This window comes from Thunnus thynnus, chromosome 6 (assembly GCF_963924715.1).
Source record: "Thunnus thynnus chromosome 6, fThuThy2.1, whole genome shotgun sequence".
In the NCBI taxonomy this organism is placed as follows: Eukaryota; Metazoa; Chordata; class Actinopteri; order Scombriformes; family Scombridae; genus Thunnus; species Thunnus thynnus.
This window is the reverse complement of record NC_089522.1, coordinates 21,064,687-21,084,413: the sequence shown is the minus strand read 5'-3', so window position 1 is coordinate 21,084,413 and position 19,727 is coordinate 21,064,687. Positions and strand designations below refer to the sequence as shown.

General features: G+C 40.3%; 1 protein-coding gene across 1 annotated transcript in view; it reads right to left on the bottom strand.

The window, feature by feature from the left end:
- LOC137184652 (poly(rC)-binding protein 4-like) overlaps positions 1 to 10,669 on the bottom strand; it is a 39,173-nt gene extending 28,504 nt beyond the window's left edge. The window contains exon 1 of the mRNA XM_067592521.1: positions 9,860 to 10,669. The gene's annotated coding sequence lies outside the window, so the exon portion shown is untranslated. The remainder of the gene's footprint in view (positions 1 to 9,859) is intronic.
- Between the last annotated feature and the right edge of the window lie 9,058 nt (positions 10,670 to 19,727).

The window sequence follows — 19,727 nt, the reverse complement described above, 5'->3', positions numbered from 1 at the left end:
TTTAGCAGGTGTAATGTTCGTCGTCTTAGTTTTATGTGTTAGCATGCTAACATTTGCTAATTAGCACTAAACACAAAGTACAGCTGAGGCTGATGGGATTGTCATTAGTTTTTGCAAGCGCAGTAATTGGTGATCATTAAAGTAATTAGGATTCATCATCTGAATAAATGTGCTAAATTTTGTATCAATGGATCCAGTGGATGTTGAGATATTTCTCTGGATAAGGCAAAGTCAGGATCACCAAAGTCAGTATGCTTCATCCTCTGGGGTCCATGAATGTCTGTACAAAATGTCATGGCAATCTATTTAACGGGACTATAACAAAATAAATGCATTTGAGTTTTGACTGCACCGTTGATATTGAAGAAAAATTGTTGTCAAGGATCAAGTTAACCACCCGTACTCAGTCAAAGAAGAGAGGATTCTTTTTTACTGTGCTGTTACTGATAGGCCATTTGTTTGTCCGCGAAATGCATTCCAACCAGCCTACAGTGTTATACCAGCCTACTGCTGCAATCCTACTGACAATGCCTTACATAAATCTTCATCCTCTATGTAGATTTGGTGAGCTATGTGAGCAGATCATGTTTAATAAATGGGTGTTATTTCAGATGAGATCCAACTCCTCAGAGACTTGTTGTAGGCAGGTTTATTGCTTTTGCTTAGTGCACAAGGCCATCGCTGCCTCCCTGATTTATTTATGCACTAGATGCTGGCAAAGACACGTTCAAATGCTCACACACATCCTTAAGATGTCACAGAGCTTGACTGCCTGTATGTGTTCTGTATTCCCTCCATGGCCATGGCACAGCCTGACATGCCAGCCTGTCAAAATGGGGTTGTAAGTGCAGCAAAGTGTCATTTTGCTGGATTAGATTGCACCTCTGCTTTTTTTTTTTGATGGAGATGCTCATTGGATTGACTTACAAAACTATCAGTTAGAAGCCCATCTCCATACAATTTCCATATATATCAAACAAAGCCCAGGAGGTTTACTGGAGATAAACAAAAAAATGGTACATTTTGCTTGCTGTCAACTACAGCTATAATGCCAAGTAATCATGAATTTAAGCTTGATCGATGCATCCTGAACACGTTATCACAGAGCACATTTGTGCAACCCATGGGCTAACTTTATTATGTTTAGGCACTGAAGGGCATGGCTAAAATGTTAGCGCTTTATTGCATTAGGAGCTAATGGCTGGAGGGATCATTATGTGCAGCTCTGTGGGTTGATAACAAGGCATGTGCTCTGTGTCTGTGTGAGGGCGGTGAGCCTCTGAACTCCTCATTTCCAGAATCCCAAGCAGCAGCGTTCCAGGATGAACAGAGCCCCTCTGTTCTAAATTAGACCTGGTAACTCAGAACAGGGAATTAGCAAAGTGCAGACTGCAGCGCCAGGCTGCCAAAATACAGTCGGACCATGAGCCCATCCACTGTCCTGCTCCTCTGTCACTGACTGTGTAACCTTGGCCTCGCTGAATCCAGTAGCAGCAGCTCCTGTTATGAGTCACTGTTTGTGTTCATTTTTATACTGAATTAAGCATGACTTTGTGAAAGCAAATGATTGACACAAAAACAAATGTCCATAAAGGACATGTCTGTAGCAACTAAGCTGAAAAAATATGAGGCTCAGGGCTTATTCTGAATTTTACAGAATCTTATTTTTGTAGTTTTGGTTATAATTCCTATCAGTTATGACACTGTTCTCACCAAAGAAATTGCTGAGATCTGTGAACTTGGCCACAATAATGACTGCTTTCGCATCTTGTTCTATCTGACTTGCTTTTAGCGATGCCACTGAATTCCCAGATCAGATTTTACCATATTCCAAGTCCAACACCATTTATTTTGCTGACATTGTCAGTTTTTGACTTGTGTTTAATTGAACTAAATTCAAACTTTCTTGTGAATTAAACCAGTTTAACAGTCCAGGAGGCAGAAAAAACATTGAGTGAGGTTTTATTTCAACATCAGGGTGGGTGAATCTTATTCAAACAATACTGTAAGTTACATTTCAGACCTGTTCACTTCCAACTTGATGTTCTATTTCATATTATAGACTATTACATGATTTTATACTCTGTTAACTCAGTCAAAAGCTTGTTTAGATCAAAGTTTTCAGACTTCCGTGAGTGTTTCTGTAATTTTTTCTACACTGTGAATGATAGAACTTGTACCTTTATTCCAACACTTAAAATAAGACTATATAACTTTTAAAAGTACACAAAGTATATTTTCATTTAAAAAAAAAAAAAATCTCTCAGCAATAAAAATGAGGTACCACACCCACTCTAACTTCTGTTTGGTCGGGTACAGCCTGAGTACCGTCATATCTGTGTTCCCATGCAACAAAGTGTAAACATTGGATCTGAAAGAAAGCAAAGGCACCAAAGACACACTCCATTGCAGTGAGTGACAGTAGTGCTTCACTTCATAGTTTGCCAACCACCATAAAACATAAACAGAACAAGAAGAAAGGTGACCAGAACAAACATGTCAGAGCACATGCAACAGTCACCATAAACTAGAGCATTGAGCATTACAAAGTAAGTAAAAAAGATCGGCAGAGGGTCAGCAGGCCAGAAAAGAAATGATACTTAATATATAATATAATATAATATAATATAATATAATATAATATAATATAATATAATATAATATAATATAATATAATATAATATAATATAATATGTAAAATAATACAAAAATATCATATTAACTAAACTAATATCATAACCTATATAATATGTGATAACACACACATTTACCACGTACAAATATGTGCACAACTGGTTCCTAGATGTGCAATGTTATAATGGCAGAAATTGTGAAAATATGACTTGTTACCAGAAGATTTATTACCAGAACATCAAATAAACTGGATTTATCCTTTAAGGTAAAGATATCAAGAGTCCAGAAGTGTTTTTTGTCCTATTTCCATGGAGCTTACTTCAAAGATGTCATGGATAAAAGCAACCAGCATACAGCCCTTGACAGCCGCCAGCAACATTTTTTCTCTTGCCATGTTTTCAGGAGCATCCACTCCACAGAGACTGTCAAGATGAAAAGGAAGTTGTACAACCTACTTGTCTAGAGGACTGGACACCTGTTCTGAGACAAACTTGTCCCTCACACCACTGGCAAACAGACGGCTCTGGGCCGGCTTAGACGAAATGAAGAAGAAATGAGGACATGCCTGGTCTCCATGGTGAAAGATGGAAACAGGGTTCCCCTCTGCATACAGTACATACAAGGGGTCGGGGGGATTGAGTGTCTGCTCGATAAACACACACAGGCAGAGAGGATAGGGTGTCCCCTAGGCAGGCACATATAGAAGAGTAAGTGAGAGGGTGTCAACGTGTGTACACGCGCATGGTGACGGCAAGAGGTGAGAGACCATTCACACACATGCTCGCACAAACCTCCCCCCTCCCCCCACACACACGCACACACACATAGAGACGGCCACATTCACAGGTCTGTATGCACCAAAACAAAGCACACACACACACCCACATACAGCTGCTGGGATGAAAGGAGCCAACAATTCACACACAGAACCTGTCCGGTTGAAACATAAGAGCGGACAGCCTTTGATCTGCTGAGAAGTTTCACAAGAGGAATTTTCTGCAGCTATCTGTCATGAACAAGCTAAAACTACTGCCATGTTTGAGCACACGGGATGACACAATGAGAGCATCATCTCCGGAGACGACGACGATGATGAACAAGACGAAAAAGCACAAACAGTGCAGCAGAGTAAAGAAAACAAGTACTCTATGCTCCTCATCACCGGCGGTCAGTCACTCAGAGTTGTCTCCTCCAAACTTAAATGAGATCCTCAGGGAACAAACATGTGCACGCATCCACACAAGAACAAGCACACATATACATAAACAAACCTGACTGCCATTTGGAGGCTCTGTCTATGAATTTGACTAACTACATACTGCACCTAAGGGGATATGTAGAGGCTCTAAATAGTGGAAGAAGGTGCTAAACTAACACAGCTAACGACTGCATATTAAAATGATTGGAACTCAGTAGAATTATGAGTCTATGCAGTGGCTCCTTGATTAAATGAACTCAATTCCATGTTAATAAAATATTCAAAGAGGGGCTGTATGTTTGGATTTGCCTTAACCACATCACAGCCACATGCCAGGATTCATCTGTAATATTGCTTTATGAGCCAAACTGTGGAGCTGTATGAAAACTGTACATGCAAAAAGTCTTGTGCAAATGAAGCATTCTTTAAATCTCCTCTCAGACTTATTACATTGTCAGCTCTATCAGATGTAGCTACAGTAAACTAGGCTCATTTAAGTTCAATATCTATATATCCTATAGTTCTATTATATGGAAGAGCTCACAACTTTAAGACTTAAAGGCACTTGATGTGAGTATGAAAAGGTTCCTTCACCATGGCTGCACTTCCACAATCTCTCCACTGAGATAAGAGAGAGAAAAAAAGGAAAGAGACAGAAGTAGAAAGGCTTTAGCAGTGAAACAGGAGAGGCTTGAAATTAAAGAGCAGTGTTTCATCTCTCAGCGTGTCTGTCTCAGCTCTGTCACATATAATGGGAGGGGTCAGCCCTTGGCACAGAGGGGACTGTCCTCTCCTATCAGCCCCCGGCTTCATCTGGTGTTAAAGCATAACCATGTCAGCCGGCAGTGCGCGCCGCCTGTCAACCGCAAGGCCCCAGAGAGGGTTATCAGACCCCCGGGCTGCCTGCTGCTCCTGGAGCCAGCTCGGCTCTCCTGCGGCAGAGAGGAGGCCAACAGCTGTATTCACTGCAGCCACTGCGCCTAAATGTGGGCCGACACTGATAAGATTAACCTAAGGCTGTGTGTTTTTGATCTATAATCTGTAGTGTTTTAAAGAGTGAATAAAATGCCACGATTTTCTCCCAGATAGTGTAATCCAATCTGCCGAAAAATTTCTAATTCAAAATTACTGATGTAGGAATTTTAGTGCATCTTCTACAATAAAAATGTGTGGGAAGAGTTTTTTCTGTCTGACTTTACAAATTTGGAGCACTGTCAGTTCAGTTATTAAATGAGCTTCCTACTCCTAACAAAATATTGTAATATCTCCCTCGTCCCCGCCAAACATATTTTTATTCAGAACTAAGAGTCTCTTATCTAGACACAAAAGCAGATTATTTCCCACCATTATAACAACTGTCATTCCACTTTTTGAGCAATGTGCTGACAGCTCAGGAGCTATACAATTTGTGTGAATTATTGACGACAGAAATGATTGCATTTGCGAAGTCTGTCATATCTCAAAGTGGCGTGAATCAATACTTCCAAGGCTTTTTCTTGTCACGGCAACTTACAATCATGTCAATCTGTCTATGCAGCTTAGACACAGATCAGCCTTTGTGGCAGAATCTGCATAATTACGAATGAATCCAATAGCTAATGAAGAGCAGAGTAATTGACACACCATTATGGCAGTTTATTTTTTGTGACTGTCAGGCTGGCACAGTATTTAGTTTGTTCTGGCTCAATGGTTATTAATACGTGTATATCCTTGAAGGAGCATGGCCACTCTGAGGGAAACATACATTGATCAAGTGTTGACGCAGTTGTTCCCACAAAGGATCCCATCTCCTCATTAGGTAAACCCGAGTTTCTTCCTTCTTCTCATTACTGCCAGCGGGGATAAAACAACACAAACGTACAGATAATGAACCTTACATGGCCGTGTTTCTAGGCTGTCAATTGTTATCTCCCAAGTGGCTGCTGGTTCCAGACACACGGTGACACTGTCTGAGCCTGTATTTACGCTGGCTTTGGTTAGCATGGGGAACAGTGTGGCCTAGGCCGATATACTGTACTCTCGTCATTTAGCTCGTCTTATCTCATCTGCAAACTAATCTACAAATACAGAAGCTGTTTCATTTTGTAGATCTCTTAAATTCAGGAAAATCTTTAACTGGGTTTTGGATGTCATGTGCTGCAGTGCTGTTTTCATTCGATTATGCAGTTTGACTTCTCCAGAGTGTTTATCCCTCTGGATTCAACACTGGAATTTTCTGGTCATTTGCCTTGCCTTGACTTACAATGGCACGCTTCTTTTTATTAGAGAGCTTCTATTAGAACCATATATCATTCTGAATGGTTTTTTGGCATGGTGGAGAATATACTTTGGCAGGGTATTAACTCCAGCTTTTATCCCATCCCTCTTACTGGATGAAGGTCACTCTCTGTATCTGCAAAATGACTTTCCTTTCTTCTCTTTCATCCCTGCTTTCCTCCCATCCTCCACACCAGGGCATGAGTCAGAGAATCTGACACCTCGGAGAGGAGAGGAGAGGAGAGGAGAGGAAAGGAGAGGAGAGGGAGGAGAACAGCAGACAGAGAAGGGAGACAAATTGAGAGAGAAAGAAGGAACGATGGGGACAGTTGAGAGGAAGAGAGAAGAATTGATCGATATCTCAGAGAAACAAGTAACCCGAGACGATGTGGACTGGCCCTGCTTCCTTGAGGTACAAGACAGTGTATAAAAAAGGCAGTTAAATTCGTCAGTGCACAGATGGCGCAGGAGTCCTCGCTCCGATTTAATCATAAATCTCAACTGTATAGTATCCTTGATAGTGCCGCGCAGTATGGCTGCAACATCATACTGCTTACGACATCACTACGCCTAAGTTAGCTGAGTTGATGGTGTGTCGTTTGGTATACAGCAGTGCCATGCACGTTGATATTACATAAGCCCCACAACAAACTGAGCACAAACCCAAAAATAGTGCAGTCCCTGTTAAATATTTCAGGCACTCGGCAGCTGAAGGGGGGATAAAAAGCTTCTCTCCTTCTTGGTCGCAACACAAAAAGACACATACACACTGATGCAGATGGCCAATTGAAAGAAAACCTCCATTTAGTGTACTGTAGAGAAAAGCGGATTACTGTCATGAAGGCAGTCTTTTAGCTTATTCACTTGATATACAGTACTTACTCGCTAGAGTTGCGCACTTAGCATACACCTATACTTATTTCTTGAGTCACTTTCTGTGAAGTATAGACAGCATGAAAGCCGCTCTTTGAGGGTAACTTCTGAACTAAATAAATCATGCTCATGAGACTCTTTGCGAGACACAACAGGAGAGTCATGAGGCCTGCTGGGTCAATCGCTGGGGCTCAACACAGTGCTATCTTTTCATAGCAGGGACAGCCTGCGGCTCTGTCAGCCACCGGGTCAGTCTTAAGAACAGCAACGCGGGTCACATTCTGTTTCAAAAAGAAAGGCTCTCTTCATAGCAGAACAAGAAGGTCCATGACAAAGGAATCCACACTGTTTATTTACATGCAGGCTGGAAGATCACAAATCAATAGGTTTTCATGTGACTGGATTCCATGCCTTTTTTTAGTACAAGATAACCCATTTCATGGTAAACCATAGAGATAATGAATGCATGGCAAAAATCTATTTCAGTCAACAAAGCTGGAAAATGTAGTGAGTTGAGCCTCAAGAGTGTAGTTATTAGATAGCGACAAGCACAGGTTAATTACTCAAATGCAGGTTAATTGCTGCGGGGGATTTATTTCAAATATTGGAGAGGAAATTAATTTGTATCACAACAACGCTCCTGTGACTACAACACTTAAATTAATGCCTGAGTGAAGATGATGATACTGATTTGCATCATAAAACGCAGATTCCAAAAGCATTACGAGTTATTACAGGTTTTAAGTCTTCATAGAGAAACAATTTAGGACTAATTTGATATTAACTTAAGGAATCAAGAGAGTAAAAAAAAGACAAACAATCTGCATACAATTCAAGATGCTTTATCAACAGAAGCAATTCTCCTCCCCTGTGTTGTTAAATGGCTAAATTATGCAGGAAAGCTCCTCTTGTATCCCCCTCGTCAGTAAAAGGTGATTGAATAACCACCATCTCTCTCTGCAGGACTGTTATAGAGTAAAGCTGCTGCCCTCGGCTACATTTATTTGATGACTACAAACTAAAACTAAGCAAGGTGCTTGTCCAGCCCCGCCCTCAGTGTGGCAAGAACAGCATCTTAGTAGATGAGAGGGATTATTGGCAGTTCCCAGACATTGGAGCAGCACGTGTCGGGTCTGGCTTCTGTTATTTATGAAGCCTCTCGGCCCCAGCCCTCACTCTGCAGCAGAGATGCAGGTGGGGTTTCATTATTGAAGATGCTCTTCCACTTCTTATTAGATCTCCAACTCTCAGAGTGCATTAAGGAATTGCATTTGGACAGAGAGTCAGCATTACATGATGGTCTGTCTTTGTTTCCCCGGAGCGAGCCTCTCACATCAGCCAAATTGTATGTGCTGTTCCTTTTGTCAGGAATAAATAGTGTGTACTTGCACCCAAGCAGTCCCCCCCTTTCACCACATACACAGAAGAAATTTCTATTCCTTATTGATCCCCGTTATGTGCGTGGGAAGATAAATCTGAATCATGATCTCCTACTTCTTTGGTTAAAAAAAAAATGCTACAAAAACAAAAAGAGTCATACAGCGCATTACATCCAAATGAATTCTCCAACAAAATGCTTACAGTCCCACCCCAAGTGATGTGCAATCTTTCAATTGTGTCTTTTTTCTCTCTCCACTTTTGTTTGAGCAGATACACAGTGAAGGGGCACATGCAAGATTCATGAGCATCTCCAGGCAGCAAAGACCATGATTTCCTGAATCAATCAGCTCCACTTCCAGATGCTGCTTTATTGATTCTATTTTACAGAAGAATCTAAAGATGATCAGGGCATCTTGTGCTAAAAGTGCCAAATTTACGCCAAAACATGCAAAAATGTGCGTGTAAATGAAATGGTAACTGAATACATGACATATTTTTATTCCAGCTATTTGTACTGAATCCCATTGTAATTAATTACACTATTTAATTAAGATGTTGACAAGCCTATTTGTGCCCGCTATGCTAATTGAAAATATCCATTATAATGACAGTATAATACTGTATAGTAATATAGTATTTACTGGCTGTGAATTGTGTGTAGCAAACAAACTAGACTAGAAACATCTGGAAACTGTGTGACCTGGCGGACACACAAACAAAACATCCTGTTTAAGATGTCTAGTGTGGTAAAGTACTACAACTAAACTGAGCCTACAATTTGCCAAATGAGACCAGAGGTCCTTATATATAATAGAATTAAAAAAAAACTAGGAGAACATGTGCAACCAAACCTCATCTGCAGTGAGTTTTGGTTTTCATTTGGCTTATCAAGACAGTTTTCCTATCCTGTGTAAGACTAATGCAATTAAGCATCTTGGTGAATAATGGTGCTGTCACACACACTCGCTGCCTCAGCACCAAGCAGGCGCCCACAGTACCGGACTTGTTGAGAATGATCTTTGTGTTCAGAACTGGCCTGGCCAACGAGCTCCACTTTCATTATCATAAAACCGTCCACACACAAGAGAGCAATTGTGTCCTCCGTCTTACTGTGCCCCCTGCTCATCTGGCGACTTTCTACCATATGCTGGATTTAACAACCCAGTCAATTTATGGCTTCATTAATTTAGCTCCATGCGTGGATCTGGCAAATGATTTCATCTTGTACTCATATGAGCGCGTCCAAGTGAAAACACAGGAGAGTGTAGTAATTTATGATTGAAATCAGTTAAAAGGCATTATTCTGGCTTCAGTACGTTGGTTGCTCATTAAAGAGTTTTTGGGCTATTTATATGAACATGCGGCTATTTGTTTGATGTAATTCGACACATAATACCTTAAATATGACAGTAAATAGTGATCGAGAATGTCATCTATTATAAGAGCTGTTTCAAGTTGGAGAATTGGGAACATGCTGTCCAAAAATGTGCCTTCCTCAAATAATCTTTAGTCACTTACGTGTTCTCATGTAAAAGGTCGCAGGCTGCAGTTCCCTCTAAAGTATCCCCATGGATTTGTGTTGCTCGGGATTTGTATCCACATAGAGTCCAATGACACGGACGTGTAGTGCGGACTGTCCTCCCGGTGTGTCAGCAGACTGGAGTGCAGGGCGCCTGTGCGCTGAGGAGGGGAGACACACACACAGAGAGATGCAGGCGGCGACCACCCCGTTCACCCTGATCACCATTAACCGAGGCAGCCCGTGGGAGAGAGCCGAGTGCTCTCTGGGTAAAAAATCCTTTGACTCAGCTGAGCAGCTGCCTTCAAGGCTCCAGTATGTATCCCCCGCCTCGGCCGGTGCGTGCTGTGATCCTCCTGTCCCCACAGGACCTCTACTGGGAGCGCAGCGCGCTTCTCCCTGTGCGTCGCGTCGCAAATTGACACAGATTGAGCCTTTACGCACGTTAAAATCATGGCACGACCGGGGGAACGACATTCTCTGAATTAGCCAGATTGTTCAAAGGATTTGCGGCATTTCCATGTCTCAAGTATACGTGAATGTTTTCGTGAAATTCTGAGAAGTTTCAAAGTAATTTATGTTCCCCAAAAAAACCCCATAAACTCCATGCTGGACAAGTCAAACAGCTCACATCTTTGAGAAACTGTCACGGGATTTACAGTCAGACTATAGGCCTATAATTCAGAAAGACATGAATGGGCTGTTGATATAATAAAAACCTAAATTTTAAATTAAGTTAAAATGTCTTAAATTCATATTATAATGGACTGGCCTGATCACAGTTGGAGGTGCAAATGTGAAGCTCTTCGTGTATTCTTTTGAAGTTTTTGGTGAGTTTCAGTAACACGGCGCCATCTAGTGTTTTTATCTGGATGTTGCATCTGTTTTATCATAAATCTAAAAAGAGGCTGGGCATATTCAAGCAGTAAAACTATTCATCCTTCATTCTTCCATTTTCTATAGGCTACCTGCTTATCCTGCGCAAGGACTCGGGATATATAATATACTATTATTGTAAATTTTACTGATATATCTAAAAGTCCAGGTATCTTTAACCAGTGGCTGGCATTTTTTCCCTTTGCTACATGTAAAATAAACAACATTAAACAAACAGAATGACGTGAATTAATATTTCACACCAAACAAAATGCACCTACAGTATAATTGATGTTCACTTGACGAAAGGACTCATTCATTTGAAGACAATGAAGCGAGACGTCTACTGTAAAGAGCTCCCACTGCTCCTTTGTCAAAGAGGGAACAATTTGAGCATGACATCTCCATCTATCTCACAGATTGTCTCAGTTGTTTCTCAGGTGCCTCTCATTCATGGCAGAAGAATGAGAAGAGGATGAATGTGAACTCATTTTTATGTTTCTTAACAAAAAGACTTATTCATCAGCTTTGCATTGTAACTATTGTCACTGTGAGCAGTTGCATTTTGTTGCTTTGTGTGTCTGATGGTGACATTTTATATTGGCTGGGACTCTAAACAGATCAGTGAGGCTACATAAAGTCAATAAAACCAGTAGTGGGCAATGAAGTAGATATTTTCAGTAGATACATTCACACTGTTTGTCGAGGTTATTTCCCAAATGTATGCTTCTAGGCTTCAGTACATTTTAAACACTTGCAGGGTCACTAAGGAATGCAATTACCAGGCATGATTACTTGAACGCACAGCCAATAGAGTTCCACTGAGTGAATAAACCCACATTAGACCTTAACCTTTAGGTATGAAACATTATGTCTTCAATCTTTTGACAGGTAATCATAACTTAGAAGCAAGCAATAGAAGGTTGTTTGATCTGTCAACCATGCATAGGCAACTTTATATGAATTTCTACATAATGGTACCCTATGAGTCAAGCACTTAACCGTATAATAGCCTCACTGAACAACTTGCTGTGGTCCATCTGGTCCAGTGACAGAGTGAGATGTTGTTTCTTAAACAGTAGGAGGTGCTGTGTGATTTCAAATCCCTCTTGCAGAGGCAGGGCACCTTGTTGAACAAAAAATGCAATCACCACTAGGGGTGTGTGGGTCAGACTGTTGCCAGCCATCAGTCATGGTGATGTGGCTTTAAAAAAAAAAGCTGAGGTGCACTGTTGGATATTACACAGCCATCAACTGGGAAAAGGAATTGTGATTGCATCGATATACTTGCCACATACAATGCAGGGATTTAATAAACAAAGTCAGATCTGCACTACATCACTGCAGGACTAAATGACAGATTGTCTCCCTGCAATGTGTGTGTGTGTGTGTGTGTGTGTGTGTGTGTGTGTGTGTGTGTGTGTGTAGACTCTGCCAGAGAGAGTAAAAAGAGAGAAAATTAGAATATAATTTTAGTTTAATTTTACGGTTTGGATTCACTTTTTCGGTGACTGAATCACACACTGGTGATAAACATCCTGATTCAGATGTTTTCTAATTGAGGTTGGTTAAGTCTGAGTTGCTTGCATTTGTTTTCACTGTAACATCCTCATTTCTAAAATCAAACAGAGCTGGAAATTAGATTGTGATGTCAAATTCACAAAAGCATTGCTTGCGCTAAAATCAGACCCCCATTAGCTGTGTCAAACACAATGCATACCATCCCTGCTTGTCTGGGAGCATTCAAGCTTAGCAAATACCTCTCATACTAAATGGCACTGAAACAACGAGAGATGACACCAGGGTAACAACTACAATTACTCAGCCGTGGAATGTCTCTCTTCTTCTCTCCAATACGCTCATGCACAAACAAACATGGCTTAACTAACATTCTCTGCATTGAATTTCATGGCAACTCTTAGCTTTCTCCTGACAAATGGTGATTGAAGACATACGGGGGAAGGGCGGAACATATTCCGTTTTTGTCTTCACATACCAGAGCCCACAGTAGGTTCGCCTTTCATTAAAGTTTCTTCTGCAGTAGCTTGATCCTCTTGAAAGCTGCAGTCATCTTTGATTCACTCTTAAGAAGGGAGCAATGGTTTGACATCTCTTCTTGATGTTTACTTATCAAACATGAAAGAGATTTCTTCTACGGACTTGAAAATAACTCCCTTTATAATTTACACGATAAGACCAAAGAAGCTACAGGTGTGTCAATGTCCGCTGTACCTGTTTAAAGAATTAAAAAGATCCACAAATAAAATGCATGCACAAACACACACGACGAACACCTATACAGTGTTTACCACTGTGACAAACATTTGCATTTAGATGCAGAATGGTGATGCATATTAGAAAGCACATTTCCATATATCTTCCTTTGAAGACGTATGGCTTTCCTTTGAAGCAAGTGTATTAATTTGAACAATGGAGGCGAAGGAGACATTGGACTGGACTGGAGTTGGAATACTAATAGGAGATTTAGTATTGAATAGCTTACCGAACACGGATTATGTTTGCCAAGCTCTAAGTGTTTTTCTGTTTTGTATGTACTTAAAGGGAGAAAAAAAATCTGAGGACAACAAGGTACTGTGTGATTCCATATTTCCATTTATTTTGTATAAATGTCATCAAGTATGAGATGATTTTCATCCGCAGCTTCTATTTTATTTAATCAACCTTCTATTATGCAGCTCATGCAAATAGAGTAAAAAAACTAAATTAAAATACAACAATAACACAGATAAGATGAAGAGAAAGTAATAAAATATACTGCAGTAGAACAAAAGTGTATGAGAGACAAAGAAGAAGCAAGAAAGTGGAGATCAAATGAAATAAGAAAAGTTAAATGACAGTTCTACAAAATACAAGGTTAAAGCAGATCCGTCTTAAAGAAGCTTTTAAAAAAAGTCCACTGATGAGCTTCCCTCAGATCCAAAGGAGACTGTTTCAGGTGATTAAAGACACTTTTAGTTGTATTTTTGATATATGAATCAAAGCTAAAAATCACTATTTAAGAAAACTATCTGATATTCATAATAGTATTGAAAGTTTTCTAGCTGTCATGACTTAATTTGTGTAGTTGGCCCAGTTACTTTAGATCACTTATCAAGACTTCAGTTGTTGTACATTGATCTTTTGACTAATGTAGTATTGAACTCATACTGTATTTTGGAGGCAGTTTGACAGGAGTGATCTCAGCTATTTGCTTCACATCAAAAATATGTTTACTTCCTCACTACATTTCTCCATGTTGTTTGGTCCACAGAGCACTGATATCCAAAAACAGTCAAGTAATTTAATGGAATGTAACATGGAGAAAAATATGAAAAGATTAGAGCAGTGATGGTCTAGTGGTTACAGAGGCAGTGAGGTCAAAGGTCAAATCCCAGTAAATGGTCAGTAAAATGTGGGATGGAGAGTGAATCACAAATACCTTCACTTCTCAGCTATCATCAATATGTGCTTGAATTAAGCTTTCTGGTTCAGGACTGTATGGGCACAACTTAAAGGTATGTCTATAACTCTGCACTTTGAAACCACATTATTATTTACTACAGTGATTAATGATTAATTTTATAGCACCAACAACCAGAGACATGTGACCAGACGAATCCAATACACATTTCTCGACAACAAATACCACATTTTACTATTATAAATGTATTTTTAGTGCTTTATGGCTCTGCACCGTAAAAACAATAAAACAATTCTACACTAATTACATACAAAAACATTGGTGTGAGTGTAATGGCACGACATCCTTTGTCCTCAGATTTAAAACAGGAATCTGAACTGAACATCACATATGATACCGCTTCATTTAAACTTTGAGACAGGACTTTAAAAGCACTGTTTTAGAGCCTTGTGGATGCAAGATGTCCTGTAACACCCTCCTCAATTTAAGATGAGGATCATTACTGCAGTTCTTTCATTTAATAATAATGAGTCTCCTCATTGCACCCAGATAAATGTAGCTTTGTTTAAAACCATGTTTCAGTTTTAATTGAACTGCTTAAAAAAACTGAGACTTCATGCCGGGTCTTCGTCTCCATTTTTACGATCATGTAGCAAAGCAGAGTGTGTAACTGGTGTAATGTCAAGACCACAGCCAAAGCCCTGGGTCATATAAGCCTTAATTCAGTGTCTGTTTTTTTAAAAAAAAAGCGAAGATGAGATCATGGCAGATGTGAGAGGAAATGTTCCTCCAGGCTATGTCTAGAACAGGCCACAGGATACTGTGTCATCCACAGGTGCACAAATATGCAATGTAGGCAACATTATGACTGTATGGTCTCTAGTGTTGTGGTGGGAAACAGCCTTTAGGCAGGAATTTGATAAGATAAGTATGGTGGAAAGTGTGGGAAGTTCTGGTATTCATTTCAAAGGGGTGCAAAGGAGGGAACGGAAACTAAAAACTTCTGAAATAGACATGGAAATGCAAAGAGAAACTATTCTCTTTAATTCCGCATTATTATAGCAATAGTCACTCAGAATGTTTGAATACTGTTGACAAAATATGGAGCAGATTTTGTGTTGAATCTTCACTCAAACTTTAAAGGATAAGGCTGGCAATTTTCTATATTTTTCTGTGCAGAGCCAAAAATTAACAATGTAGTACAAACTCAAGGAGGTTATGATATGTAGCACAACAAGTAGTTAATCATTATTAGTCTTTAGAATCGTTTCTAAGTAAACTAATGTGACTGTAATCTTCTGGGTGAACGAGTGCAGCGGTGTGAATCATTGATGTGTTTCTAAAGGCGGTCTATGGCACAGAGGAATAAGATATATCAGCCTTTAGATACACACACAGTCCTTCTGAGTAGGATTGATTCCTTGTTGGTTTGGCTCTACACATGAGATTTGCTGACAATAAGAAAAATTTAGAAAATTGCCAGACATATCCTTTAACATAACTTAATGATAAAGTCCTTTACCAGAAACCTGTCAAAGCTCTTGACTGTAACTTCAGAGACAGGGCTACCTGCTGAGTCTCATGTATCAGGTATGAAGAGCATCTTCAAACAGCTTTTGATCTTAAAAGTGTACAGAGGTGGAGAAACAGATAATATCGGTGCTGGAGCACAATACTGCACTGGTACACAATACCACAATAGTGTGGCAACATCAACTATTCTCAAGTTTTGTTGTAATTTTGCTAAGTACTGAGACTTAGTAGATCACATGTTGCAGTAATAGTGAAAGGCATATGCTATATGATAAGATCCACAGCCAAACAAAGACTAATGAGCTTCTCTCAAACTTGAGAACAAGGAACAAACACTTTGGCCCATGTCAGGTCTTTATCCCTGAAAATGAAGGTCTGACATGAAGAATAAAGGCCGAAGCTTTCATACCTCAGCAGTCAACAAAAGGACATTCTGTAAGAGAGCTGGTTAGCTGCCAATTTGTGCCCGTGTCTGGTAGCCTGTTTCTGTGCCCTGGGCTTTAATTATTGAAACCATTGTTTATTCGTCTGTTTTAACCCTTTGTTGTCCCATGCTGTATTTTGCTGTGCAGTGTGCACTCATTCAGTTGCATTCATTCATCCTGGAAGTGAAATAGCTTAGCCACAATATTCTGTTGTTGGCAGCTGGACAGCTGAACCAGGGATTAGGGCTGGGTATTGAACCGCAAATTCCTTTTGCACAACTGTTGTTTACTTATTGTTTGATCAGGTAGTCCCTGAGAACTGGAGAACTTTAGTTTCTTTTGTTCAGTAAAATGTGGTTTTGTGGAAAAACATGCTCATATTTCTTTAAGTAAGGTGTTAGTAAGTATTGTTATACTGTATTATTGGTACTGAAACTCTTGTATCAATGAAATAGTATCAAAAAATTTCAAACAATATACAGCCCTAGTGGGGATTTAAGTATCTTGCTAAAAAACAAACTATGTTGATATTGCAGGGAAAACTGGTTGCATCAATGATTTTCCAGCAAGTCAGAGCTTTCAAAAGCCTTTGAAGTATGCCTCCATCCATATTGTAAATACTCTGTAAATAACTCTGGGTGGAGATTTAGTACTACAGAAATGTTTGTTTTGGTCACCAATTAACTTTACAAATACAAAATGTATTTACACCAGCATTATTGTACTGCTTGGAACTATTATTTTTATTTTTTGCCTAACATATTGCAGAATAAAATATGAATACCACTGACAGCTGTAGGCTAATTTACAGACAAATTAACACAATACATTCAGATAAATATTTCAACCAATACAATGTGCTTTACATTGTAAAAGAGTACGTCTGAGCCTGAGGGGATAAAGGAAAAAGATCCTCAAGGTTTTGTTTGTCTGCACATGCCTATACACATTCCAGGAATGTGGAGAATGGCGCACAAGCGACAAGAGAGGCCTTGTATTTGTAGGTCTATCTCCTGCCCACCCTGTAGATTAGCCTCTTATCTGTTAAATGAGACAGTGCCGACGGATTTGGATAACAGGACTTTGGCATCAGCACCACACTCCCTGCACTGAGAGCTCTGCTGTATCACAGAGAGTCCCTGTGCGAGAGCTAAGCAGCACAGACAGCCTTGGACCAAGCAGTGGGTGGATATGGGGAGCCACATAATAGGCAGCTTCAGATGCTGCCATTCCTTCTCCTTGAACGCTGTTGATGTTTGTTTCTTTTTCTCCTGGATGGCTCTTATCATAGATATGACTGCAACGTGGGATTATTAGTGATACACCCCAGAGTCTAGATTCAATTCACACATTCCCACACGTCACCTGCATGCATGTGTGGCTGTGATTCCTGTAGCCGTTGACTCATTTCATCCCAGTCCTCACTGTTACCATGTGACTAGCCAAGCAATAAGGCAGACTTGAAATGCATCCTCAAGCTCTGAGTCATGATTTGATCTGGCTTGTAGTCTCCCTCACCCCAGGCCGGAATTGATAGGTAGTGTTAAGTGCACACCTGGGACCTGACGTTGGGTCCTCTCTGTGCTTTCTCCCTCATTTCCATCCTCCCCAAGCCCAGGGCCTCAGCCAGATATTAAGCAGGAGTGCAGCTCCACACACTTGCCAGCCCACACAGACTTACTGAGACAGAGCTGCCTGCCACGTTAGGCGTGAGTGCCAGTCACCGTCAGGTCCAATGGACAAAACTGGAGCACATTCCTGAGACCTTACATGTTCTTGCTAGTTAATAAATCTCTTAGCCTGCCGAGGATGGAAAACACAGCAAGGTGATGATTATCTGGACCATAGAGGTAACAGGAGAGGACATGGAGTCAGGTTACACTGAACAGGCTTGTCACTCTGTAGAGGGATCGGACTCTCAAAGATACTGTATGTAGGCCACATACTTTAGATAAGTCTCATATCCAAGGTTGAGGGACTGTATGAATTAAAAAAAGAGGATATTTAGTTCACATGCTACTTCACAGTCCTATCATTTTAATGCTGACAATCATTGATTCCTTCTGTCATAATTTCACTAAACAAAAATGGTTCTAAGCTCATAGCTGTTAGATTGATAACTTTAGATACAAAACTGGTCCACTGCTAATACTCACAAAATAAGGAGCTAATGAGAACTTGTTGGTGAATATATATCATAGTTATAATGTGCAAAGGGTTTCAAAATTAAGACTGCATAATCATGTTACTGCACTGCTGGATTGGGTTAAAGGTATTTCAGGTAACTGCTAAAGAGTTGCAGAACACATTTAGGGGCTAATGAGGGACTATTCAGTCATTGGGTTTTGATGTGATTACTGCTCTTCATTGGGGTCATCCTGTGGCCATTGCATTTGCTGATTTCTAAATTTGCTGATGTCCTCTTGATGTGTTTCATAGTCATTAGGCCTGTTTGTCTCTGATAACAAAACTATTACCCGAGTCACAGAGGCCATTAGGGGCTTTTCCTCAGACTTCCATTTAGCATGAGGTCTCCTCATGAGCCATTTGTTTACCCTGTAATGGAGGAGCCTAGTCGAACATACAGAACTGCTAATGACCATTCCCCTGTAATTGCCATCTGGGTCTCTGATGGTGGATTAATTATGCAGTGTAATTTGCGAATTATCTGTTAACTTGCCTCAGCAAGACTTGGATGTGTTTAATTTATGCTGAAATACATGTAACTATGGCAAGATGAAACAACAAATCCCAATTTGCGATTCAGTTTTCCATAAAGAGGATGCTTTCACAGGGTGAGGGTTTTCTAACAATCTATCTCAGTGTAAAGATGCACAAGTGATGATGGTACCTCTTGGAAAACCTTATTTGTGCTGAGCAGTGAGAAGAGATAACTGGGGGCAGGCACAAACAGGAACAGTGCTCTAGTCTAGGCAATGTGCTGAAAGGAAATCCTCCTTCTTCCTGTTCTATTGTCAGCTCAACACAATAAGTGATGGAGTAAGCAGGCAGACACCCATTCCAGACCAAAAACAAAACTTCTAACAGGTAAATGATTTGTTCCTGAAACATTCTTTAAAGCATTTCACTCCTGATCTTGATGAAATGACCCTGCAAACTACTGTAGCCCTGTACCTTTTCATGTAAGAACCAAAAAACTATTATGGTGCAGATATTCTAAATCATTATGGTGACAAAAAAGAAAAACTGTGAGTGAGAAAGAGAGATCTGTGAACACAACATATAAAAAGTACAAAGGGTCTTTCCGTTTGTTATTAAGTAAAGCCGAGAAGGGCTGTCTAAAGTAATCTACCATTGTGAGAGAGGGGAGATTGGCTCCATTGAGGGTCTCGCTACTCAGCCAAGCCTCTCAGCGGTCCAACAGTCCACTCAGAATAACCCTTCTAATAAGTCACTTGGAAGAAAATGTGGGGAGTCAGCTGATTCCTAATCCGCTCTCTTTCTCGCTCTGTGCTCACACATCAAGAGTCAGATTGATATGTGCAATCACATGAAAGCTCCTGCGCGGTACGGCTATCATGGTCTAGTAGACATGCAGGTGTTTTTGTGTATGTGTGTTTTGGCAAAATGAGAGCTGGGTGATACGTTTGC